Below are 18,569 nucleotides of genomic sequence, written 5' to 3'. Positions count from 1 at the left end.
TTGATCTGTGTCTCCCCTTCCATGATCATTCCCTCTTAATATTCATGTTCTCTCTGGCGTCCTTGTCTGCCTCAGAGTCCACCGCGCTCCCCATCCTGTCCTGTACCTCCGACCCAATCAACAGGTTCACGCCCCCTCCCCCTCCCGCCTCCCCAAAGGCCTCTGGGACGTTCTGCAGGGGCGCCCCCAGGTGGATGGCAGGCCTTGCTTGCGGGGCCGGGGTGGGAAGCAGCCTCCGCTCACTGCCCGCCTCCCTCTGTATCGTCCTATCGGTGACGCCTTCCTACCTGACCATGTTCCCTTCAGGCCAGCAAAGCCCCAGCTTCTTCTCTGGCCATTGCTGCTACTTTTTCTTTCGCTTGGTACTTTCTCTTCCCTCGGCTATACCGTTTCCAGCCTCATCCTCCCAAACCACAGATCTGGTTGTGCCTTGCCTCAGACGGAAAAAAAAACAACAACCATGTTTACTGATTCCCGCCTTCAGGTCAAAGTCTGAACTTCTTAGCTTGGTGTGCATGGTACTAGCTGGTACAATCTGGTCTTATTCATCCGGGCAGCGAAGTAGGCACCTGCTGTGTGCTGTGGGTAGGTGTTGGATACACTTTGGTGAAGTAGTTGTGGTCCCTTTGTGAATGGGGCCACATTGCATTAGAGTTCCACAGACCACACACACACACACACACACACACACACACACACACACACACACACAGTGCTTTAGAGGCTATACTCTAAAGGGACCAAGGCCAACAGTCAAGACTCTGTGAAGAGCTCAGGTAAGCTGCGAGCTGAAGGAAGGGGGGCTGAGAACCCCACCTGGGGGCCTGTATGACCGTTCCCCAGAGCTGCTCCTTGGACAGAGTTTCCTGGTCCCTCGCATGTAAGAACCTCAATAACTTGGAAGTGCTCACTGGGTGGCTGGAGGCTGGGCGGCCGTTTGAGCTCGCTGAGTGCAATGACGGGGGACAGGCCTGTCCACAGCCGTCAGTGCTGAGAGCCTTGGGTTGGCCGCGGCTGCGTGTGTGATCGCGATGGCCCAGTCAGTTCGCGGGTTCTCTACCGCCTTGAGTACTTGCCAGTGTTCTAGTCAGCCATCCTCACTGTTGAGCGATGGGCGTGCATGTGTTTTTTACTAATAAACTTTGTCTTGTTTTGTTTTTAATAACTAGATCTTGCCTCAGTTCTAAGTTGTTTTTTTTCTTGTGCTGGTCTTGGGGCTTGAACTCAGGGCCTGGACACTGTCCTTGAGCTTCTTTTGCTCAAGGCTAGTGCTCCATCACTTGAGCCACAGCGCCACTCCTGGTTTGTCCTGAGTCGTTTATGGGAGAGGAGAGTCTCGCGGACTCTCCTGCCCAGGCTGGCTTTGAACTGCGATCCGATCCTCTGATCTCAGCCTCCTGAGTGGCTGGGATGACAGGCGTGAGCTCCAGCGCCCGGCCGCGAAGGCCACTGGGCGGCAGAGCGCAGGGCCGCGCCCACGGCACTTAGGTCACGTCAGATCCGGGCCCGGCGACCCCCCAGAAGCCCCAGCACCACCCCATCGGGGAGATCCAGGACCCGAGGGAAGTGTGGGCCCCGCGTCTGGACAGAAGTGAGGGCTGAGCCCGTCCTGTCCAACGCCCAACTCGACGGACAGATCCCAGCCAAGGACGGCGAAGGACAGGCACGGTGGACTGGACGGCTGCTCCCGTCCAGGAGAACCGTTCCCCCCCCCCCGCCCCCCTGGACTGGACGGCTGCTCCCGTCCAGGAGAACCGCTCCCCCCCCCCCGGCCCCCCGCGCTCCGAGGGTGCGTCCACTCACTGGAGGTGGGGCCGGGCGCCAGGGCGGCTCCCTGGCTCACCAGCTCTTCCTGGCTCCCCACAGGGAGGTCTGCCTGCGCGCTGACTCCACGGTGGGGTCCCCCTGGAGGGGCGTCGGCCTCCTACCCCGCATCAGCACTGAGTGGGAACGGCGTCCGAGCCCACCCAGGCCACCCCGGGGGCCGGGCCCTCCCCCTGGCCCCTTCATGGGGACAGTACTGCCAAGGCCCCCACCCCCGACCGCCCCCACCACCACCACCACACATGCCATCGCTCCCCACTGCAAAGTGCTTCCTCTCGCAGGCCCGCCGTCGCTAACGGGACTCGTGCCCTTCCCCTGCGTTTGTTGTTCCGCCCGAGTGACGTCCAGTCAACAGAGCCAGGCCTGTGGCACACAACTCCAATCCCAGTACTTGGGAGACGGAGGTAGGAGGATCACCAATTTGAGGCCAGCCTAGACTACACGGTGAGATCTTGTTTCCCCCTCCTCCCCACCCCCCAAAAAAGCAAATAGAATAAAATTAGTTGGGTGCCAGTGGCTCACACTGGTAATCCTAGCTACTCAAGAAGTTGAGATGTGATGGGCCCCAGCTTAAAGTCATCCCAGACGAGAAAGTCAGTGAGGCTCTTATCTCCAATTAACCAGGAAAAACCCAGAAATGGATTTGTGGCTCAGGTGGTAGAGCACCAGCCCTGACCATAAAAAGCTAAAGGATAGTGCCAAGGCCAAGGACCAGAAAAACATCCAAAGCATAACTACCCTATTCCTATACTAGGAATCCAGTCAATAGCTGCCTCAAGAATATAATATAGGGGCTGGGAATATGGCCTAGTGGCAAGAGTGCTTGCCTCATATACATGAAGTCCTGGGTTTGATTCCTCAGCACCACATATATAGAGAAAGCCAGAAGTGGCGCTGTGGCTCAAGTGGCAGAGTGCTAGCCTTGAGCAAAAAGAAGCCAGGGACCATGCTCAGGCCCTGAGTCCAAGGCCCAGGACTGGCCAAAAAAAAAAAAAAAAAAAAGAAAGAAAAGAAAAGAAAAGAAAAAGAATATAATATAAATGCTCTCGTCTCCAATGAAAAGATGCTCAACCTCGTTAGCCACCAGGGAAATGCAAATAAAGGGCACACTATATTACATCACACCCGACAAGATGGCTTTAATAAAAAAGGCAGACAGTAGCAAGTGTTGACAAGGATATGGAGAAAATGGGCCATCTATCCATTCCTGGAGAGGAAGTAAAACACCCCCGCTGCTTTAGAAGAGTCCTCAAATGGTGCAGCTCAGAGTTATGTGAGCCAACAAGCCCGCACCTAAGTATAGAGCCAAGAGAAAGGAACGCACATGCCATACAAAACGCTCACCACGTGACTCACGCAGCCAAAATGCAGACCCAACCTGCGCACCCACCGGCCATGAATGCACAGACGTGGCATATTCACGCGGGGGATTAGGCAACATGGAAAGGGTGAAATGCAGGTAAGAACACGCCAGGCCTTGGAGACATGGAGCGACGAGTAAGAAGCTGGTCACGAAGACGTCCCCCTTGCGCGATTCCGTGTGTATGAAATGCCCGGAACAGGCATAGACAGAACGTCGGCACTCAGAATCCTTTGGCCAGAAGCCAGAGACAGGCAGGACACAGTGAGCGATTGCTTTAAAGGGGCTGAAAATGTCCCGGACATTGGGAATAGTTGTTGGGCTGTGTGCAGACACTAAATACCAGCGGGTGGTGTGTGTCCCCGGGTGAGTTGTGCAGACTGTGAGTTATATTTCCCGTTCTCTGGTTGCCTCTCTCTTTCCCAAATTCTTAGCTTTCTATCATCTCAAGATTTCCTCCAGCGCACTCACTTGAATCCAATAGTACGTAACAATAGAATGGTTTTTAATAGCATTTTCCATTAGGAGATCAGCTCCAAGAGGCTGGGGGCTTTTAGGTTGTTATATCCATCATCCTTATCATGGAAGCAAATGTATCACAGGGCCTCAGTAAATGGACACTGTCATGGAGCTCACCTCCTAAAAGACCCATCACCCCGTGATGACAGCCAGTTGCTCGTTGACTTACTCTGCATATACTGGCTGCTTTTCGTACCTCTTTGCAGCGCTGGAATGGAAGGAGCCCAGAGCCTTGCACATGCTAGGCAAGTTCTACTGGGATCTGAACCTCAGACCTTGTCACGTGCTTTCTTCAGCCTTGTCCATGTATAGAGTGTGAGTGAATTCAGCAGACACCTCTGCGTATCAGGGCACTGTGTGTGTGTGTGTGTGTGTGTGTGTGTGTGTGTGTGTGTGTGTGTTTGCGTGTACCTGCATGCATGCATATATGCTGGGACTTGAATACCAAACCTTTTGCTTAGCTTCTTTTCCTCATGGTTGGCCCTCTAACACGTGAGCCACGCGTCCGCTTCCAGCTCTTTGCTGGTTCACTGGAGATAAGAGTCTCTTGAATTTGTCTGGACTGGCTTTGCACTGCGATCCTCAGATCTCAGCCTCCTGCGTAGCTGGGATTAGCAGCCGGCCCCAGAGGATCTTACAACCAAGGGAAGCTCTGCTGGGCGGGCCTCGTGCTTTGAATGCTGAAGCAAGCAACATCTAACACTCACTGTGGCATATAAATATACCTAGACCGTACATATGTATGTATTCATATATATATATATGGACTGCAAGCTGTTTTACAAGCCCTCTTGGTGTGGCTCTTGGGGTAAGATGGGCTGAGTGGAAACCCCTGTGCAAAGAACACAGAGGGAGGCTCTGAAGAGGGAGGACAGGGAGGAGGAGGTCAGGCAGAAGACAAGAACACAGGCCTTTCCAGCGGGCTGCCTCTGCCAACTAGGAAGAGTTCCCAGTTGCGATATGCGAGTCTCCTTGCACCGGGGAGTAGCATGGAGAGAGGAGGCAGCGCCAAGTCTCCCCCTTCATCTCTAGGCTTTCCGCAGAGGTGGGACGGGAAGCCGTGACTCAGGGCTGGGAGGGGAGCGAGCAGGGGTGTCTGCGAGATGGGGAAGATTTAACTGCCTAGAACTGCCGAGGAAGGCTAGCCAAGAGGGCAGAGGGCAAGGAGATGGACCGTGACACCACCAGCGAGCAGCCAGGAGGCAGCTGGTCCAAGCCCGGCCCGCGGGGGATGGGGGAGGCCCTGGGGTCCAACGCAGACGGTGGCCAGCTGACTGTCCCACCCGGTGAGACCTCTCCCTTGCCCCCTACTTTCTCTTCAGGCGCGGGGAACTCCGGCAGACCTTTCCTGAGGAGGCGGCGTGCGGGGGGTTAGGAAGTGGTGAAGATGTGATTCAGGGCGTGGCGGGATCGGAGGGTTAGGAGGAGATGGGCAGAGGCCAGGCAAGTGTGGGAAGAACGAAGGTCAAGGTCAAGGATGACGCTGTCCAGCCTGGCACAGATCACCAGTGGAGCTTGGGAAAGGGGGGACCTGGGGTCAGAGACTCTCGCCCTGGCGGGGGCCATGGGGAAAGGTTTCCTTTTTCTTGGACTTCGGGGTGTCTCCATTGTGTTTTATGCTGGGAACAGCTGGCAGGACGGGGAGTTCGTAGCCCAGGCAATCATGGGAGCAGACGCCACCAGCAAGACGTCCGCTCTGCCCTCTTCTGCACATGCCGGTTGGTGGGGTACGGGGCGGGGGGGGGTATTGCTGGGGTGAACTGTCACTAGATTGAGACCATTTCATCGGCTGCTAACACCTCTCACGTGAGGCTGCACAGCGCACCCCGAATGGTGGCGTATGTCACCACGCACGGAGCCGCAGGTTTGCTAAGCGTAGAGGTGCACATGCAGTTAGTGGTGAGCGGATAGGCTTTTCCCTGCAGGTAGGAGCCGGCGTCCTGCGTTCGGCCCTGCTGAGGGCAAGTCTTTGCTATCATGTTCTGGGCCCTCTGGGTGGGATGATTTTACCTCTCTGGACCTCAGTTTCCTCTTTCTACAATAGGAATAACAGCACGATCTGAACTCAGTTAGGTCAAATGCTTAGCCCAGAGCTGTTCGCACGCGTGCTCGGTCACGGTGCTGCTAGAGATCATTTTTTCAATTGTGCTTATGACCTGCGGTAAGCGTTTACTGTCAGTATTTCAGAAGGACTTGCCACGCCCCACCACAAAGCCTGGAAGCTCAAGAGAAGGGAACCTCAGAAACCGGTCAGGCCTTAGGGCTTGCTGCCCCAGGACCTGGGACCCAGCCCCACGGCCCTCCCCTCCCTCCCTCCCCTCCCTCCCCTCCCTCCCCTCCTCCTCCTGTCCCACCAGCCCCCCTTCCCAGTCTAGCTCCCCCGTGGATGCATTACTGGGTGAAGTGTTCGCCCTGGAAAGAGGGCTGGCTCACTCTTCCTTGGAAAAGACCACCATAAATCCTGGCTGGCATTTCCCCCAGTCATCACTGACCCGACGTCTCCCCCAGCAAGCCTCCCCCTGGTCTCCTCGTCCTGTTTTGCTCCCCTTCCTTTGCACCCTCGCTCACTTCATCTAGCGAGGCATCCCTGTCTTTGTGGGACCTTGCTGTGCACTCCGGGGGGCTAACGAGGAGAAGTGGGGTGCTCCCCTCCACGCCGCTCCCCTCTCCTAGGCGGTCTTCGGCGTGGCCTGCAGAGGTGGTCGGTCCGTGTCAGAGGCCGGCGGACCCTGCGCCCCACACTCCGCCGGCGCTGGGGTATCCAGGCCTTCTCTCAGCCTCACCGGGAAGCTCCCTGCTAGAGTCCGGGAGGGGGGAGCACGTAGAGAGCTCCGCCTGCTCTTTTCCTGACTCCTGGTCTTTCTCATGGTTTCATGAGTGATAAAGACGGAGCCATGATGCCCTTTGCAGCCTGGCTCTCTGCAAACCCTGCTCTTTGGGGATGAGAACCCCCACTTCTGCACTCAGTCTTGGCTGACTGGCCCACCTCCTTGCATTAAACCCGAAGCTAGGAAACGCAGTCTTGGACCTCCAGCGGGGTGCTGCTGTCTCACAAGCCACTCTAGTATTAATGCAGTTGGATAGAGGCCTCAGCCCTGTCGAAGGGCACAGCCACAGACAGGGCCTTGAAGCCCTGTTACCATGAGGCTGGGGCTGTCTGTGCATCCGGGGTCTTACAGAGGCCCCTGGGGGGAGCCATGGGACAGGAATCTACCTTTATTATTCTGGGCCAGTTGTGGGGCTTGAACTCTGGGCCTGGGCCCTGTCCCTGAGATCTTCAGTTCAAGGTTAGTGCTCTACCACTTGAGCCACAGCGCCACTTCCAGTTTTCTGGTGATTAATTGGAGATAAGAGTCTCACGGACTTTTCTGCTAGCGCTGGCTTTGAACTGCGATCCTCAGGTCTCAGCCTCCTGAGTAGCATTGGTCATGTCTCAACGGCTGATTGGTGGCATGGCGGGGGACAATGTTCCCTGGGCTTCCCTGCCCCTCTGCTCTTCATTAGGCTCCTGAACCCACGAAGGAAGTAGACTGTGAATGAGGAACCCGCACACACACCGTAGAGAATAGAAGTAGGGTCGTGCTTACAGGCATGCGATTTAAAGTGAAGCTCTCTGGATCTGAATCCAGAAAGTAAATTCAGCCTTCTGAGCTTCCATTTATTCACTTATGAAAGCAAACAAGTGATATTTCCTAAGCTGGTTTCTAGGGCCTGGACGCAGTGGGACAATACACACACAAGGGGCTTAGCACAGCACCTAGCTGTACAATAAACCATTCACCAAAAGCTGGGCACTGGTGGCTCAGGCCGATAATCCTAGCTACTCGGGAAGCTGAGATCTGAGGATCAGGGTTCAAAGCCAGCCCAGATAGAAAAGTCCAGGAGACTCTTACTTCCAATTAACCACCAAAAAGCCGGAAGGGGAGCTGTGGCTCAAGTCATAGAACACTAGCATGACCCTTAAGAACAAAAGCTCAGGGACAGTGCCCAACCCAGAATCCACGCCCCAGAACCAGCGCTACCTATACTCCATAGCATCCCCTAATTTCAGCCCTATTTTTTTTATTGTTAGGCTTATTCTGGATGAATTAGATGCTCTCAGACCTTGACGGGGGCAAGAAGCTAAATGAGAATGACCGTGTCAGGTTCTACTGAGTGCTGAGAAGGAAGGGCCAGGTGCTAGGGACAGAGGCGGACGTGGAGAGAGAGTGAGCCAGGTAGGCACTGAATAACGGAATCAGGTGAATGGAGGCCGAGGGTGGGCAAGCAGAGGGCACGGTCCCGGCAGGAGTGGCCCGTGACCTTGAACAGAGGACCACACAAGCCGGTCTGAAGTCGGCTCATGGAGGACCTTCAAGGATGCTGTTCCCACTCCAAAAGAGTCAGACTTCTATCTGCAAGCAAGTAAACGTGGAACGGGGGTGGAGTTTTTCTTTTTTTTCTTTTTGAAGCGGGATTTGGAAAATACTCGTGGAAACATTTTATATCAAGATCTTGGTTTCTGGTAAGGGCGGGAAGCGACCCAAGAGCACTGTATTTCTGTCTCTGAAAAGTTCACCAGTCTTCAGGACCTTGCTTAATATCCATGCTTAATATCCTGGCTGAACTATCAGCCAGGGCCTGCGGGCTTCCTTCCCAACCCTCTTCCCTCCCACGTGTCTAGCTGTTTTGTTGTATTTTGTTCTAGTTCTGAGGCTTGAACTCGGGGCCTTGGTGCCATCTCTTAGCTCTTTTTGCCCTCTGCTGGTGTTCCACCACTTGAGTCACAGTTCCACTTCTAGCTGATTGGAGATAAGAGCCTCCTGGACTTCCCTTCCCTGGCTAGCCTTGAACCTCTCTCCTCAGATCTCAGCTTCCTGAGTAGCTAGGATGACAGTGCCCCAGCGATGCCTCTCTGGCTAGACAAACGATCTGCAGCTTGGGCTGCGAGGGTAGAGGGGAAGGATGGCTGTGAAGTCTCGTGGAGAGGAGGAGGCCGCAGGGGATTTGGTGCGGGACGAACGAGACTTGACAGGGGGGCAGAGAAGGGGCACGGGGAGCTGTTTGCCGAGAGAACGAGGACGCCCGAGGCCGCGGGCACGCCGAGCTCACTGTGGCAAGAGAAGTCACCTGCCGATTGCCTGGCAGCCCGGCCGAGAAGCCAGTGCGCCCACCCCGAGGGCCTCCCTCAAGCGCACGCATTGAAGTCACCCCGAAGCTGGGGCGGAAGGCGTCAGCTCCCGCTCTACCCTGCCCCTGCTTGCACTGAAGCACCCATCACCGCGGTGCTCCCTGCGGGTTCCCACGGCGCTGGGTGCGGGGGTCAAGGGACCGAGCGCTGTGGATCTAGGCAGCCCCGCGATGTTCTTTCCCTTCCTTCTTTTCTCTTGCGTTGTTTTTTTATTATAGGAGAGACAGTTCTAGAACCCAGCTGGCTCGCTGGGCAGGAAGGCCACATTCCTCAGGCAGCTGCGAACAGCAGGACTGTCTCGACCTAGCCGGAACCCCACAGACCTCCTAACCCGTCCCCTCTGCGGCGGAACCACGCGGAGAACGCAGCGGAGACGCGAGTGGAACCGGCCCTGGGCGCCGGGGAGGCTTCTCCACGCCGTCTCCTCAGCCTGAAGGGAGTCTCAAGGACAGAGACAAGAAGCATGCCACTGCCAGGTCTAGCAGGCCCTAAAAATAAGTGTGATTTCCATTACGCACTTGAGTACACATGTATTTCCCCTTATTCATAGCAATGGAGTCTGTCTGTATCTCCACGTTGAAATCCAGCCTCCCCGGCGGGGGTGCGGGGTGGGTGGGGAGGGGGGGCTTTGGGGAGGGATTGGATCCTGAGGGTGGTCCCCATACAGGGGAGTTCAGGCCTTACAGAGGAGGCCCCAGAGAGGTCCTTCTGTCCTGGTGCTAGCTGGGGCTCCATCTGGGGACCAGACCCTCTACTACCGCTGAATCTTCATTCTGGCTCCTGACCGTGGACTTCCCGGCTTCCAGAACCGGAAGAAGCCGTTTCCTGTCCTTCATAAGTCACCCAGTCTACAGTACAAACATACCAAGGTGTCACTCACGCATACACATTTCGTAATCCATAACTGTAACCCTACATTGTGTATCCAGTAATAAGAGACTCTGCGGCCACTGCTAGAAATTCTACTTTGGAAGAATATTCACTGGAACACTCACCATGTATCGATAAGTGAAAAAAGCATGGTAAAAGCCTATAAACGCAAATCTGGACATGGTGCTTTACATCTATATTCCCAGCTGTGTCGGGGAGGTATATAGGAAGATCTCAGTGTAGGCCAGCCTGGCCAAAAAAAAAACAAAACTGGATATTCTATCTGAGAAATAATGGAAGCAAAAGGAGCCAGAAGTATGACTCAAGTGGTAGAGCCCTTGCCTAGCAAGCACGAGGCCTTGAGTTCAAACCCTGGAATTGAAAACAAAACAAAAAGCCTAAAAGCATAGTATCGTATTATTTTTGTTATGTGTAGACACATGCACATAAATAGGCATATAGGTAGCTAGGCAGATAAAGAGAGGCAGGCAGAAGCATGGAGAAAGAACTAGAAAGGCCTAAGTCAGGATTACCAATATTTTAGCAGTGATTACTTCTGGATGATTGGTAGGTTTGTATTTTGTTAAAATTTCTTAAATTGCCAGGCAGTGGCAACCTAGCTGCTTAGGTGGCTGAAATCTAAAGCTTGCAGTTCGAAGCCAGCCCAGGGGGAAACGTCTGTGAGACTCTGGTCTTCAATTAACCACCGAAAGGGCTGAAGTGGAGCTGTGGCTCACGGTGGTAGAGCACTTGCCTGACAAGCACTTGGAGCACAAAAGGTCAGGGGCAGTTCCTGGGCCTTGAGTTTAAGCCCCGGGACTGGGGTTACACACACTTGGCACACGCGTGTGCATGTGCACGCACACACACACTGCTTAAATTTTTATTTTATGTTTCCTATCATGAACTCTACTAATTTAACTATTTAGAAAATGTTTTCAACTATATATACGCATAAACTCAACCGTTTCACGAGATTTCGAGTATTTCCCATAGACCACGCGCTGCGTATTGAAAGCAATTGTGAAAAGAACCGCAGATGAAAAGGACAGCACATTGACTCACGCCCCTGCTCTGCTAATATTCTGGATCATTTCCTTTGGTCGTTGCTGTGTGTGGGGAGGGGACCCTAGCTTGCCTAGGGTAAGGCCCTCGGTTCAATCCATAGCGCCGCAGAAACAAATAAAATAACAACAAAAACCCACGTGCTAGCAACGGAGCCAGACAGCGGTGGAGCTCTTGCAAGGAGGGAGGGGTTCAGCCAGCTTCCAAACCCAGCTCCATCGCTTCTACCCCGTGACCTCTCCTCGCCTTCCTCCGAGCCTCCGCTCCATCGTCGGCGGAACCCATCAGGTTCAGGTGACTCACGCCTGAAATCCTAGCCACTTGGAAGGCTGAGAACAGGAAGATCTCAGTTCGAAGCCAGCCCCGCATAGAAAAGTTGGTGAGGTCATTTCTCCACCCATCGCTGGAGGCAGTCATCCTAAACCACACAGGAGGTCGAGGTTAGGTGGATCATGGTTCCGGGCCAGAACACACAGAAAAGTCTACTAGACTCCATCTCAATGGAAAGAATCTGGGCATGATTGCATACGCCTATCAACCCAGCTCTGACAGAAGGCAGGCCTGTACCTGGGAAGGATGCAAGACCCTATTTCAGAAATAACCAGAACAATAACAATGACAACAGCAATAACCCAAAACAGAAGGCCTTCCTGGCCAGCGTGAACCCCTGAGTTCAAGCTCTGGTATCAACAGCAGCCTCCTTAGCCTTTGGGAGGAGTACCTAAGTCTGTGCAAAGGATGTCCCCGAAGAGCCCGGCTCCTCGCATGCGCTATTCCTCTGGGTGGGATCTTTCTGGTCCTTCTGCTTCATGTCCCATCCGCCTGTCTCTAAAGAGCAGCCGTGCCGCCGCGCCTCTGGGGACCCCGAGGCGCACAGATAAGTGAGCTCAGTCAGAGCCAGTTCTACTGGAATGATGAATCCTATCCTTCTGTTCAGTACATGTTACTCCAGGCTGACCCCAAAGCCCCTCGAGAATAGCAGACTCGGTCCACGTGGCCCCAGGCCCTAGGCAAAGACGTAAAAGAGAGAATGAGAGAGGGGGAGCCCGCTGACAGTGTGTGCTGAAAGAGAGGGAGGAGTGTTCAGGCACCTCAAAAATCAAAGAAGGCCAACATTGAACAAAGGGCTACTTAATTGTTTAGAAAGCAAGTAAGCCAGGTGCTGGTGGTATACACCTGTCATCCTCGGAAGGCTGAGATCTGAGGACTAGGGTTCGAAACCAGCCTGGGCTTGAAAAGTCAGTCTGTGAGATTCTGGGTTTCCAATCAACTACCCAAAAAGCCAGCGGTGGAGTTGTGGCTCAAGCGGTAGAGCGCCAGCTTTCAGCAAAAATGCTGAGGGACAGCTCCTAGGCCCGAGTCAAGCCCCAGTACCGGCCCAGGAAGAAACCGAGCATCAATACGCGTTTGCAGGGAATCGGATACGTCAACTCTGTCGATTCTGTGATTAGCCCTGCCACTCGGGGCCCTGGTTTGTATTCTGCCTTATACTTGGGAGACACAGGTCTGTGCACTTGTTGGGAGAGCAACGCTTATTTATGGGCAGGTGAATTTCTGGAGACTGCAGCGTGGGTGTGGTCAGGGGACATTCCCCCCAGCCCAGCTACCAGCACCGCTGCTGTGCCCGCGTGCCCTCTCCTAAGTCACGGGCCCACGATCCTGCTTCCCTCCTTCAGAGCCGGCCTGGTCGGGGTCTCCCAACACCATTGTCACATCCCGGCTCCTACCTCCAGCGTGCCCGGTGTCTCACTGTGCTCTCAGAATAAAGCCAAAGCCAAGCGTGTGTGGCTCCCGGGTCCTGCTCCCCGGACGCTGCCTGCCCTACCGCCGGGGCCACTGCCTGCCCCCGGGCACGTTGGCATCTGTACCACGTCCTCATTGCTCCTTCAGCTCCGGGGCTTTTGGCCTTCTGCTGCTTTCTAGAATACACCAGGCTCTTGGCCTAGGCCCAGGGCCTTACCACCCGCTCTTCGGTCTCTGAGGGGGAGCCTGCACCTGCTTCTTGCATTGTGCGCCCCTCCTTCTGGCCTCTGTTTCTGTGTGACCACACCAAAGCTTCCCCTGTCCGGGGCACCGATCACAGCGTGGTGCCTGGACCTTGCCCGTTCTCTCTGGGGCATGAATCTCGCCCCGGCCCCGGTGTATTTCACGTCTTTCTTTGTTGGCTCCCTGGAGCCGTCTGCTCTGTCAACCCTGCTCTGTCGCATCAGAATGTAAACTCCCGGAGAGCCAGGACCAGTGCTGGACTCCTGTCTCCTGGGTCCTCCATCAATGCGTGCGTGCGTGTGTGTGTGTGTGTGTGTGTGTGTGTGTGTGTGTGTGTGTGTGTGTGTGTGTGAGAGAGAGAGAGAGAGAGAGAGCTGTGAAAGGTGATCTTTGACAGGCCCAGTTCCTGGGGGCTGAGGCCCTGTGTCCGGTGCAGCCCTAGTATTGGGGGGCAGGTTAGAAAGAACTCCTGGGTGGGGTGAGAAGCCTTTCTCAGGATGGGGGAGGTACTGAGCACATGAGCAGGCCGGGGCAGGCAGCGAGGATCTGGACTCCAGGGAAATACTGAGCCCGTGGGGGTACTGAGCACCACGCGACCCACGTCCCGTCCCCGTTACTCACCCAAGCTTAGTCCCTCGGGGCACCCAGTGAAAACTCACTTCCTGTCCCCCGGAAACCGGGTTTCCTATGTAGCCCTGCTTCCGCCGCCCCTGGACGCGGAGTCCTCCTGCTTCAGCCTCTCGGGGCTGAGGTGACAGCCATGCGCTACGGCCCAGGCTGGCTTTGAACCGGAGCTGCTTCTGCCTCGGCCTCTCGGGGCTGAGGTGACAGCTCCACACCACCCCGCCTGGCACAAGGACGTTAGGAAGCAACGCGTGTGCTCGGCATCGACTCCGCGGACAGACGTGGTGAGAGAGTCGAGAACCAGGACCTCCCCAGCTTCTGACCCCTGGCAAGGAGAAGCGGGGGGGGGGGGGGGGGGCGGCCTGGAGGTAACGCAGGCGATGAAAGCCGCATTTGGCCGGCCCTTCCCCTGACCTCCCTCAGGGCCTGGCCCGGGTGGGGTGGAACCTCCCACCGCAGAGCCTCCCGCCAGCTTCCCCACGTCAAGATGCCTCCCAAAAAGCTCGGTTCTGGGGCGGCCAGGCGGGGAGGGCCGGGCCAATGGGTCACTAGAAACAACTGGGCCGTTGCCTTGGAAACACCCCCCTCCCCACTGTACACATCTGGATCTACCCCGGAGCAGCTGCGTATTCAACCCTCAGGCCTCGGTGGGAGGAGGCGGGCTTTAGGAAGGGTCAGCGTGGGACAGGAAAGGGTCCACCCCCTTTCTAGATCCATCCTCAGGCCTTCGTGAACAGGCTAACGTCCCAGGAGAGCCGGGAGCCATGAATCCATCCGTGTTCCACGCCTGACCCCGCCCCTGTGGTGGGAGACGGCTCCGCACCACCACAGGCGGGGCCCTTTCCAGAACGCACCTCCCCCTGCTGCTCCAGGAACATCACAGCCCCCGCAGACACCCACCACCGTGGGGGGTTTCCACACCCGAGGCCACCGCGGAAAGGACGGGAAGGGAAGTAGCAAGAGAATCCGCTATGATCAGAGCTTGATGTGTCATTTCTGACGTCACCGTGTCCGCACACATCCCCCCAATGCAAGGAAAGGGAAAACCAGCTCTGGACCCAAGGGCACCAGGCAGCTCATGGACAACTTGGCCGTGTAGCTTGTCACCTGTGAGGCCATTCCTGAATCCCTGCAGCTCGCCACCAAATGATCAGAGCCCAGAGCCCAGTGCCCAGGGATGCTGAGTAGAACGTTTAGGAAATCCGTGAACTGGGAAACCACATACCTCCTGTCCAAATAGGAATCCCAAAGGTTTTGTGCACATGGAGCAAAAGAAATAGAAGCTGTGATGCAGTTAACACTGACATAGCTCTGAAAGGCAGTAGAGAGTCTACCTGCATTAATGTAATACTCCTGCCATTAGAACTAGGGCCAGGTGCCATTGTTACATTTATCTGATAGGCGCAGAGAGGCTATGTAACGGGGTGACTCCAGTCACACAGCTACTGAGTACCAGAATTCAAACCCAAACAGCCCTCCCTCAGAGTCCCTGTTCTTGAGCAGTACGCGGCCCTCCTGGATCACGACAGGACGACCTGGGGGAACAAGAAGGCCGTGAGAGATAGCTCACAACTGGAGCTGTCGCCTTCTCCTGTTCTCAGCAGAGATATCCCAAGGCCAGCCTTGGGCAAATGGCAATGGGGGGTGGTGGGGGGTGGGGGGGGCTGTTTGTTTGCAGTGGAGGGGGGCGTTGAACTCAGGGTCTTCTGCTTGATTGGCTTTCTTGCTCACACTTGGCACTCGGCCACTTCAGCCACACCTCCAGTCTGGCTTTGCGCTGGTTATCTGGAAGATGGAGAGGCGCTGTTCTCCACCCCACGGCCCTCCATCACACAAAGACCCAGGGCTGAGGAAGGAGCACTTTGCTCCTCCAGGATGGGAGCATCACCCCTAAGGCCACCAAGCAAACTCCACGAGCGTGGGACCACACGGCCGGAGACTCTGGGATGCTGGGGCAGCTCTGGAGTGGGGGCGGGGGAGGGGGTCGAAGCAGGCCCTCACACCTGTTCACATGAGAGGCGGAGCCAAGAATACAGGCTGCCCTGATCTGCGCGCGCACGGCGCCGGCGCCCCGCCCCGCGGAGGCGGGTCTCTCACGGTACTGTAACTTGCACCGCGTTGAGACGCCGCACTTTGGATCATCCATTCCGTCGGTCTCTACCGCCAGGGTCGCGCTGTGCCCACCTCAGGCTTAGCTCAAGGTGACGCTGACCTTCAGCCTGAGGGATTGATTGCCAGGAGTCCCAGCTCGGTGCGCTCGCCGTCCCTCCTCTCTGCTGCCACGCCCCATTCCTTCTTCTGTTCTTGGGGACCACCTGGTGCCAGCCAGGCTCAGGGACACTGGAGGCCTCCCTTGCCCTTCATTGCTCATATTTCTGTCTTGCATGAAAGAACCCCATTGCCAAGGCTGTGGGTCTTCAAGGCTGGGATTCTGCCCGTGGCCCATGCTAGGATCCTACTGTGTCTTCGTGCTTCCAAATCCTGCCCTATTTTCTAGGGCCTTCAAATATCACCAGTCATGCCCAGATACAATATCTCCTTCTTGTAATCCTGGCCCCTGGGGAGGCAGAGGGTTGGGAGGGTCAGATTTGGGTGCCAACCCTGGGGCAAAGGTTCCCGAGACGTCCTTTCTCAATGAACAGCCGGGTAGAGTAGTGACACACGCCAGTCATTCCGGCTTACGGCAGGAAATGCAAAGAAGAGGATCACAGGCTATCAGCCCACTTTACAGATAAGGACATGGAGGCACGACGAGGTCACAGAACCAGTAAGGGCAGAGTCCAGATCCAGACGTCAGGCTGACTCCGCGCGCTGACGGACCGGCCGGATGACTGTTCTCGCGCTGTGCCTTGAGGACCTGTATCTCCCTTCAGCCCCACCCACCCGGTCACCCCTCGCCTTCCCGTCTCTGGCTGGCTGCATGCAGTTGCAGAGGAAACAGCACACCTACCCGTTTCTGGTACTGGGTGGAAGCGTGCTGATTCACGAATGCATTCCTTGACGCCCAAGATCCGTTCACTCACGAGGTCGGCGCCTGGCCTCACGCCGGGCCCAGGTGTGGAGCAAATGACTAGGGTGCCAGCAGCCTGAGTGGAAGGGCGCTGCCCCCAGCCCCGCGAGCACCGGCCGGAGCACCCAGCCCCGCCAGTCCCGCTGGGGGCCTGCAGAATGGGCACGCCATCATCGCCTTGGTGCCCTGGGAGGAAGCCTGCGGGGGGGGGGGCACCCTTGAAACCACTGCCACGGTGGCTGTACCCTGCGTCAGTGCTCCATTTGCATATCCGTCTATGCACGCTAAACAAGGCAAGAGCAACCAAAGTCGGTGTCCCCTGCAGCCTTTGCATTTAGGGAGACAAACTCCAGAGGGGACTTTCCTGGGAGTTCTCCACGACCCGACACGAGGAAAACAAAGCAAGAGGGGTTGGTGGCTGGGAATCAGTTTCTCCACCCCGATCCACTCCTAGTCACACAACGCCCTGGCCACCACTTCCCAGACAGAGCGAGGCCCTTTCCCCCCAATCCTGTCAGAGTCAGCCTGGCTCGTTTCCACCGAAAGCCATCAGGGGAAAGTGCAATTGCATTGCTCTAGAGAAGGAAAGGAAGGGTGCTGATCACCAGGACGGCGGGCGGGGAGAGACTACAGACGGCTGGGGATCCGCTGAGACACCGGAAACCCTTGGACTCAATGTGGGTGCTGAGGTCACTGCAGACTGGTACTCGACCAAATGCCTGGCATTCCTGTCCTGGCCCCTGGAGGCCTGACCTTCTCCAAGGCTGGGGGGCAGGGGGGGCGGGGGGCGGGGCCTACCTTTGGTCCGGATTGTGTTGTGGGGGTGCAGAGCTCAGTGGCTGGCCACTCTGGTGCTGGGGGAGGGGTTCTGAGGTGAGGTGTGATCGAATCAGCAGCAGGGGGAGAAGCCACCCAGGTGATGGCAAAGGGGTTCACGCCCGCCCGTCTGTCAGTCCAGCCGCCCCGCCCCCTGCCGCCTCTTAACCAATCAGACGGCGGGCAGGGTGGTATGCATCTGTCACCCCAGCGAGGCGGGGAAGCATACACAGGATTTTGATCCAGCGCAGCCCAGGAAAAAGTGAGATTCCCCCGTCCAGGAAGGGAAGGAAAGCTACGCGCCTTGGGAGCATAGAGCGCTTGTCGGCAAGTGCAAAGGCCCTAAGTTCAAACCCCAGTACGGCAACAAACAAACAAATCTATAAATGGGCAGGGCTAGGCAAGGTCCATCAGCACACAACCCTGTCAAGCTGGTGCTCACATGCCCAGCCAATGGTGATCCAGCCTGCCGTCCCTGTCAAAGGCGCGATCAAATCTCAGCTGCCCACCGTGCGGCCAGGCCGGCTGCGTTTCCAGGCTGCTGGGGGGGGGGCTGGGGGGGGGCGCTGAGTGACACAGCAAGATAATGCCAGCCTGACCCTCCATCACGGGGGGCGGGGGGGGACATCCCATCCTTCAGCCCTCCCCAGCACCCTGCCCCTCCCATACCGGGGGGCCGGATGGGGGGGACGGTGAGGCCGCTTGTTTTGCAGCCTCTCCCTGTGTGTGTGTGTAAGCGCTATTTTTACACGTCTGCACCCGCAAGTCCTGCCCCCAGCCCCCCTGCCGGCCCCCATTCCCGGGCCTCCCCCCCCCCCCCCCCGCCTGTCACCTGCTCTCCTCCGCACAGACCCCACGGCTGGCTGCAGGCGCGGCCGGTCCTCTCTCCTCTCTCCTCCTCCTCCTCCTCGCCGGCTCTGGGCTGCCGGGGACCCCAGGCGGCCGCTGGGCGGTGCGGATGGGTCGGCCCGGCCCGCGGAGGCGGCCTCTCGGGCAGCCCCGAGCCGGCTGTCGGCGGGCGGCGGTGTGGGGAGAGGGCCGGGCGGGCCGGGGCATGCACATCAGGTTGCTGGCGGGACGCCAAGCACCCTGCCGCAGATCCGCTGGCAGTCCCCAGGGCCTTGTGGGAGCGGGGAGGCGGGGTGGGGGGGCTGGGGGGGGAGGGAGCCGAGTGCCCGGCGCTAGGTCTGACTGTGGCCCCTGTTTCTCAGCCTAGGGTCCTGCCTGGACACACTACCGTGCCCCCCACCACAGCCGTGCCCCCCACCACAGCATGCCCCGTGGACTACCGGCCAGTCTGAGCAGAACCCTGTTTATTTTGAGGC

At 56.9% G+C, this 18,569-nt stretch overlaps 1 protein-coding gene across 1 annotated transcript in view; it reads right to left on the bottom strand.

Annotated features, from left to right (window-relative positions):
* Positions 1 to 18,236, bottom strand: part of Fgf1 (fibroblast growth factor 1) — a 69,976-nt gene extending 51,740 nt beyond the window's left edge. Inside the window, exon 1 of the mRNA XM_048331285.1 lies at positions 18,077 to 18,236. The gene's annotated coding sequence lies outside the window, so the exon portion shown is untranslated. The remainder of the gene's footprint in view (positions 1 to 18,076) is intronic.
* Between the last annotated feature and the right edge of the window lie 333 nt (positions 18,237 to 18,569).

Source organism: Perognathus longimembris, chromosome 22 (assembly GCF_023159225.1).
Source record: "Perognathus longimembris pacificus isolate PPM17 chromosome 22, ASM2315922v1, whole genome shotgun sequence".
In the NCBI taxonomy this organism is placed as follows: Eukaryota; Metazoa; Chordata; class Mammalia; order Rodentia; family Heteromyidae; genus Perognathus; species Perognathus longimembris.
The sequence above is the reverse complement of the archived record's forward strand: the minus strand, read 5'-3'. Positions and strand labels throughout refer to the sequence as shown.